Here is a 7,599-nt window from a genome sequence, read left to right on the forward strand (position 1 = left end):
CCCCGCCCACGGTGGCGGGATGGCAGGCGTGAGCCCCGCCCACGGTGCTGGGGTGTCAGGTGTGAGCCCCGCCCACGGTGCTGGGGTGTCAGGTGTGAGCCCCACGCCCGGCCTTGCATATCTTTTAATATTTGTGAGCTTTGTCCTGGGACGCAGCTAAGTTATTTGGGAACAGTGTGGTTCCTACAAGGCAGCAACCCCCTGCAGCCTGTTTTCTGGGGCTTGCTGTATCCCGCTGGAGGCAGTGTCTCCCACTCTGGAGGCCTGTGTTGGGTGTGGTTTTTCCTTCTGGCTGCTGGGCCCTGTGCACCTGCCAGGGGCTTCTCTCTCCTCTTTCTGGTGACTCCCCTCTCCTTGAGGGAGTTTCCTTCCTTTATTTTTATTGATTGATTGATTGAGCTGGAGTGTCACTTTGTTGCCCAGGCTGAAGTGCAGTGGCGCGATCTCAGCTCACTGCAACCTCTGCCTCCCGGGTTTGAGTGATTCTCCTGACTCAGCTTCCCAATTAGTGGGTATTACAGGTGCCTGCCTCCATGCCCAGCTAATTTTTGGATCCTAAGTAGAGACGTGGTTTCACTGTGTTGGCCAGGCCGGTCTCGAACTCCTGACCTCAGGTGATCCGCCCACCTCAGCCTCCGTGAGTGCTGGGATGACAGGTGTGAGCCACCACGCCTGGCCTGTTGTTATTTACTGCAGCAGCACCCTTGTCAGTCTCCAGAAAGGGGCCTTCCATGCAGTGAGCGGATGTCAGGCCTCTGTTGTCTTCTCAGGTACACTTCAGATGATACCTTTCAAAAGTTCACTTTTGGGGCCAGGCAAGGTGGTTCATGCCTGTAATTCCAGGACTTTGGGAGGCTGAGGTGGGAGGATCTCTTCAGCCCAGGAGGTTGAGGCTGCTGTGAGCCATGTTTGTGCCATTGTGCCCCTGCCCCGGCGACAGGATGAGACCCTCTCAAAACAACAGCAAATTCACATTGTCCTACAGTTGGGCAAAACCATCGAACACAAGCTGGAGCTGGAGTTGGAACTGCTTCAGTTTGCCCTGAGATGCTTGCCTGCCACCTTTCTGCCTGTTTGCCCTCAGCCAGGGTATGCTTCTGCCTGGAGGGAGCGGTCTCATTTAAAAACAAGAAACAAAACACATGCTTGTTGGTCTGCCTTTCCTGCGACTTCTCCTACCTCTTTGCATCTGAGGAGTCGCTGGGGCGTTGCCTTGTGATGGTGACAGACCCTCTGTTGGGACTTGTGCCTCGGTTGCCTGTGTGCTGGCGCCGCACGAGGACCGGCCTTTCCTTCCTGATGCTGCCTTGGCCGCACCCACCCTCCCTGCGGCTTCTTCCGTTGCCTTAAGTCCCCGCCAAACACCTGTGCGATATTAAGGTTTTACCGATTTTGAAGTTATTTTTATCCTGTTAACCCCTCGTAGTTTATTTTCGTGTTAGATGGGTCTCCAGCGTCATTCCCGCATTGATTACCACATGCGTTCCGGAACATCGAGGAGGGAATGCTTTTTTCCTCCCTGCAGTACGGCGTCACTGTATTCTCAAAGGCTGGTGTATTTTTACGGGCTGTTTCTCTGCTTTCTAGTCTGTTCCATGAAGATGCTGATTTGTTTATTTTTAGTTAATAGAAAGTAACTGGGCAGGTCTTCCCAATAGCATTCATTTTTGTGATTTTCTTATCTAGTCTCATCCTTACTTAGATGTTTTAAAACATTTAAAAAAGTTAAAGAATATAGTTTAAGAAGTTAATTGTAAAACATTGGCCGGGCACGGTGGCTGACACACCTGTAATCCCAGCGCTTTGGGAGGCCGAGGTGGGTGGATCACTTGAGATCTGCCCGCCTCAGCCTCCCAGAGTGCTGGGATTACAGGTGTGAGCCACCATGGCTGGCCGCTTGCTTTCTTTTTTTTTTAGGTGGAGTCTCGCTCTGTTGCCCAGGCTGCAGTGCAGTGGTGTGATCTTGGCCCACTGCAAACTCTGCCTCCCAGGTTCAAGCGATTCCTCCACTTCAGCCTTTTGAGTAGCTGGGATTACAGGCGCTCACCTGGCTAATTTTTACCTTTTTAGTAGACACAGGGTTTTGCCATGTGGGCTAGGCTGGTCCTGAACTCCTGACCTTCAGTGATCTGCCCGCCTCAGCCTCCCAAAGTGGGATTACAGGGGATTACAGGCATGGGATTACAGGCATGAGCCACTGTGCCTGGCCTCTTATGCTTAAATGAAGTAATAATACCTGACCTTTTGATAAATCAAATCTGGGCAGGTGGTTCTGAGAGCTTGTGTGACATGTATTTCTAAGTGGAATTTTAAGTAGAGTGGTGACTCGGCATTTATTCCTTATCTGGAGGAAGCAGGTAGGAAGGACCTTGTCCCCCATTCAGGGGAACGAACGGTGCAGTGTGTCCTTTGGAAACCTACGTAGGATTACTCTGTAGTGCTCTGAGACCCAGAAATCAAAAGAAAGGCGTGGGGCGACCGAGTGACCTTTGTTTCTTGCTGGCAATAGAATATAGTATATTGGTAATGATGAGTCAGTCCAGGGAGTTTGAATACCTGACTTTGCCAAAGATATTTGTTTGAATGCTGAACGGAAGTATTTTTTCTCATTTATTTTTTTGATGGCTTTAAAAAATAATTTCAGCCTTTATTTTTGATTCCAGGGGTGCGCACGTGCAGGTTTGTGACATGGCATGTTGTGTGACGCTGAGGCACTTTATCACGGTGGAGGATGAAAGGAGACTCCCTTACGTTGGGTGTCCCTGAGATACCTCTCTGCCAAAGTGACATTTCAGCGGGGTCCTGGTGTCTGCCCACTCGCATGCAAGCTCCACGTGAACGTGAAGTGGTTCTGTTCCCTGCCATAGTCCCAGAATCCTGGAAGTGCCTAGCACTGTAGCAGGCGCTCAATAAATACTCGGCAAGAAGAAATGGCCTGCAGACAGCAGGTGCCCAGCAAGGCAGGTATTCACCACAGATGCCACCTGCAGACAGCAGGTGCCCAGCACTGCAGGTATTCACCACAGATGCCACCTGCAGACAGCAGGTGCCCAGCACTGCAGGTATTCACCACAGATGCCACCTGCAGACAGCAGGTGCCCAGCAGTGCGGGTGCTCACCACAGATGGTGGTACTCAACAACGCGTGGGGCCAGCCTTGTCCCAGCCTGGTGGAGAGTGAGCCTGCTTACTTCAGGACGTGAGAGGCAGTACAGTCCGAATGCAGGAGCGAGAAGGGGAGGAGCTGGCGTTGGCCGGATTGCTGGGTTCTGTTGCTCATGTTCACATGGAGCTTGCTTTCGAGTGGGTAGAGGTAGAAAATAATAAGAATATTTTGTGTTATGTCAGCAGATGATAAACACAACAGAGAAATTTGAAGGAGGGAAGGTGATTGGGTAAATGAGGGTAAGTAGAATGGTTGGGGCCTGCCCTGCTGTGAAGGACCTGGAGCGAGTGAAGCAGTGGCTACATCCGGATTAGTGGGGGGGCGTCTTGGCAGAGGGAGCGGTGAGTGCTGAGGCCTTCGTGGGGGAGGATGATTGCCGCACGGAGGAAACGCAGCAGGCCCGTGTGGCTTTAGGACAGCAAGCCTGGGGAAAGGCAGTGGGGGCTAGGGTAGCGGGGAACGGAAGAGGGGGACGGGTGGAGTAGGGCCTTTCATAGAGCTTTATAACGACTGTGGCTCTTACTAAAATGCTAAATAAACACTGAGTATCCTTGAATAGCTCCGGCCGTTGTAATGCAGAGTGGCAAATGGTGTGAGCTGCATAGTGCAGGTGAGGGTGAACAGCTTAGGAGAGGTCAGTGGAATAGAAGGGTGAGGCTTGGCTCAGTTCTTGCTAGGCTGATGGGATGTGGGGGATGGTTCCGAAAAGGGGGGCAACACTGTGTGCCATGCTGCAGAGCAGCCTGAGCAGCAGGTCACACGCAAGACACTGGGGGCAACTCCTAGCATGAGGAGGCCTAGCAGGTGACGGAGACGTGGCTGGAGACCGAGACGGAGAGGCCAAAACCAGATGGTAGGGACCCTCCTATCTGGAATGCGGGCTGTTTAAGTATTTTAAGCAGGGGAATGACACTAAATTCTTTTTTTATTTTTTTGAGATGGAATCTCTGTCTTGTCGCCCAGGCTGGAGTGCGGTGATACAATGTCAGCTCACTGCAACCTCCACTTCCTGGGTTCAGGCAATTCTTGTGCTCAGCTTCCCGAGTAGCTGGGATTATAGGTGCCCGCCAGCAAGCCCGGCTAATTTTTGTATTTTTGATAGAGATGGGGTTTCTCCATGTTGGCCAGGCTGGTCTCGAACTCCTGACCTCAGGTGATCCACCTGCCTCGATGTCTCACAGTGCTGGGATTACAGGCATCAGCCACCGCACCCAGCCTCAATTTCTGTTTTGCTAGTAAAATAGTCATTTTGAGGCTGGGTATGGTGGCTCATGGCTATAATCCCAGCACTTCGGAAGGCCAAAAGCTGGAGCATCACTTGAGTTCATGAGTTCAAGACCAGTGTGGGCAACTTAGTGAGACCTTATCCTACAAAAAATTAAAAAGAAAAGAAAGGAAAAGAACGATCATTTTGAATTTGAAGGATGGGTTTTAGGTGAGGCTTGGAGGCATCTGGAAAGCCAGTTAGGAACAGATTGATTGCTTTGCCCAGAGGAGATGGTGAGGCTCTGGATCCGGGCATAGGAGTGGAAAGGTAGGAGTGGCGTGTGGAGGTTTAGAAACAGGATCGACAGAGGCATGCATGCTAAACATTCTTTGCTCGTGACAGCTTGGCGTCTGCATCAGAAATGCCACTCGGCTGGAATGGTGGAGTGAGGCCTCTGTAAATCCAGTCCTCCTTAAAAGCAGTGAAAACACTGGCATAATGGTCAAAATCAACTGCCAGAACTTGAAATTAACCAAAGGTTGTGACAATCTTAGGAGCATTTATCGGTGAAGAACTGTGGAACCTCTAACTCGACTTCCTCCCATTCTCCTCTCCCCAGCTCTGTGGTAACCATGGAAACCAGCAGCCTTCTAATCGTGGCAGCCGGGGAAACCAGCAGCCCAGCAGCCACTGGAGGGACACATGAAGGCTGGAGCTCCTCAGGAAGTGCCGTCTGCGGAGCACGCTGCTCTTGGACCTGTCCCACTTACTGAGCTTGTCATTATATGAGCTAGCTCAGTGGGAAAACTGTTTCTGAAAGAGAAACTGTCAGTTGAGAATTCTGTGTCCAGCAAAACTGTCCTTTAAAAACAGGAATTGGCTGGGCACGGTGGCTCACAACTGTAATCCTAGCACTTTGAGAAGCCAAGGTGGGTGGATCATCTGAGATCAGGAGTTTGAGCCCAGCCTGACCAGTATGGTGAAACCCCGTCTCTACTAAAAATACAGAAATCAGCAGGGTGTGGTGGCAGGTGCCTGTAACCCTAGCTACTTGGGAGGCTGAGACAGGAGAATCGCTTGAACCCGGGAGGTGGAGGTTGCAACGAGCTGAGTTCGTGCCATTGCGCTCCAGCCTGGGCCACAGAGCCAGACTCTGTCTCAAAAAAAAAAAAAAAAAAAAAAAAAGGGGGGGAATGTGTGAGGATATCCTTGGTGAAGGACACAGTAGCTTCTCGCGATTGGGCTGGTGCTATGCTCCTGTTCTCACACTTCTTACCACAGCTCTTTTGTTGATTGTACTCCTATTTGAAGAAGAGAAACTGAGGCAGGTTGCTGTTCAGTTCGTAGCCCTGAGTCACATAGCTAGTAAAACGGAGTGACATTCCAGCCCAGGCTTGATTTCAGAGTGTGCTTGGCTGACTGCTGTGCTAACCACCTTAATAGTAATTTTAGCAATTATAGCTTCCTTCAAAAATTCTTGGGCTTAGTTAGTTTTGGGCTTTTGGCTGACTCGGTGGAATCACTTTATTTCTTCGAGACAGAGTCTCACGTTGTTGCCCAGGCTGGAGTACAGTGGTGCCATCCTGGCTCACTGAAGCCTTGACTTCCTGGGCTCAGGTGATCCTCCCACCGATGCCTCCCTAGTAGCTGGGACCACTGGCATGCAGCACCACACCTGACTAATTTTCTTTTGTAGAGATCAGGTCTCCCTGTGTGGCCCAGGCTGGTGTTAAACTCCTGGGGTCAAACAGCCCTCCCACTTCGGCCTCCCAAGGTGCTGGGATTACGGGCGTGAGCCACTGTGCCCAGCCTGCAATCACTTTACATACAGACGAAAGCTCTGTAGACCAGGTTTTGTTGCACATTGCCAGACCTAAGATTTTGGTAGTTTGGTATTGTGTAATGATCTGTCACGGGCTCCTGTACTGTTTGTTTTGGAACTTGAGTTGTTCTCAGAATACTGATCCTCTCTGTTGATCAGTTCAGCCTGTAAACAAGAATCATTAACCAGCATGCTGCTCCTGAAGAATGACCAGGGACAGCAACTCTAAAGATTCAAGAGCGTTTGTCCAAGCCTGCCCCTACACGGTATCCTTGCTACTTAATGGTGTGCAAATTGGAACTTGCTTTTGGCCAGTAGCTGTGGCATGTCCGGGTTACTCGTTAGCCACCAGAGCTCCTAAGTCCACGGTGAGAGTTCACTGTTGTAAATATGGGACCCTCAGTGCTTATGGGCTGGCTGCTCTTCAACAGAGACGACGCGGGATGGCCACGGCCAGCGTCTCTTTAATGAAGGCCAGATTCTGTGTGTGGCTGGGCTTGTTGCTGTGGGTCAGCTACCCTTGCTCATGCCTCACGCTTTCAGAACTCATTTCTGAATTCAGGATGCGTCAGTAAGCCCGCCCCTCCCCCTCAAGCCAATTTATCTAAAAAGATTTTTTTCTAGATCTGTTCCTGGCAAGAAGGGTGGTTGAAGTCCTCCTGCGAGGCCCTCTGCCTTATGGAGATCAGTGCATCGGCGCCTGGCCAGGAGCATGCTCTGCTCCTTTGCAGGAGAGCTCGTGACAGGCCCTGCAGTGCTCAGAGTGTTACCTGCGTGTCTCCATCACAGCTGCAGAGGATGGCATGCTGATCACGCTGCTGCTCCCATGTAGCATGCGGTGGCTGACTTGAATGTGACAGTCTGGCCTGCAGGTCGTCATCCACCATCTCATCTGTCGTACGCTGGATGGTCTGTGTTGGTTTTGAGACAGGTTCTCGCTCTGTAGCCCAGGCTGGAGTGCAGTGGTGTGATCTCCACTCACTGCAACCTCTGCCTCCTGGGTTCAGGCGATTCTTCCACTTCGGCCTCCCCGGTGTCTGGGATTACAGGTGCAAGCCACCATACCCAGCTAATTCTTGTGTTTTTTGGTAGAGACGGGGTTTCCACATGTTGGCCAGGCTGGTCTTGAACTCCTGGACTCAAACTGTCCATCTGCCTTGTCCTTCCAAAGTGGTGGGATTACAGATGTAAGCCACTGCGTCCTGCCTGATTGCCTATTTTGTATTTTATTTATTTATTTTTTGGAGGCGTAGTCTCACTCTGTTGCCCAGGCTGGAGTGCAATGGAGCACTCTCAGCTCACTGCAACCTCCACCCCCCGGGTTCAAGAGATTCTCCTGCCTCAACCTCTGAGTAGCTGGGATTACAGGCGCCCACCACCACGCCTGGCTAATTTTTGTATTTTT

General features: G+C 51.2%; 1 protein-coding gene across 9 annotated transcripts in view; it reads left to right on the forward strand.

Moving 5' to 3' along the window:
- The window catches only part of AP2A2 (adaptor related protein complex 2 subunit alpha 2), a 73,623-nt gene that overhangs the window by 13,562 nt on the left and 52,462 nt on the right, over positions 1-7,599 (forward strand). Inside the window, exon 1 of one of the 9 annotated variants that reach the window (XM_032270571.1) lies at positions 6,545-6,562. The exons of 7 other annotated variants lie outside the window; for them this stretch is intronic. The gene's annotated coding sequence lies outside the window, so the exon portion shown is untranslated. Of the gene's footprint in view, positions 1-6,544; positions 6,563-6,685; positions 6,704-7,599 lie in introns of those variants that run through there. One more of the 9 variants, XM_032270570.1, reaches the window with a different exon arrangement.

This window comes from Sapajus apella, unplaced genomic scaffold (genome assembly GCF_009761245.1).
Source record: "Sapajus apella isolate SASKATOON/1434 unplaced genomic scaffold, GSC_monkey_1.0 scaffold212, whole genome shotgun sequence".
NCBI classification, from domain to species: Eukaryota; Metazoa; Chordata; class Mammalia; order Primates; family Cebidae; genus Sapajus; species Sapajus apella.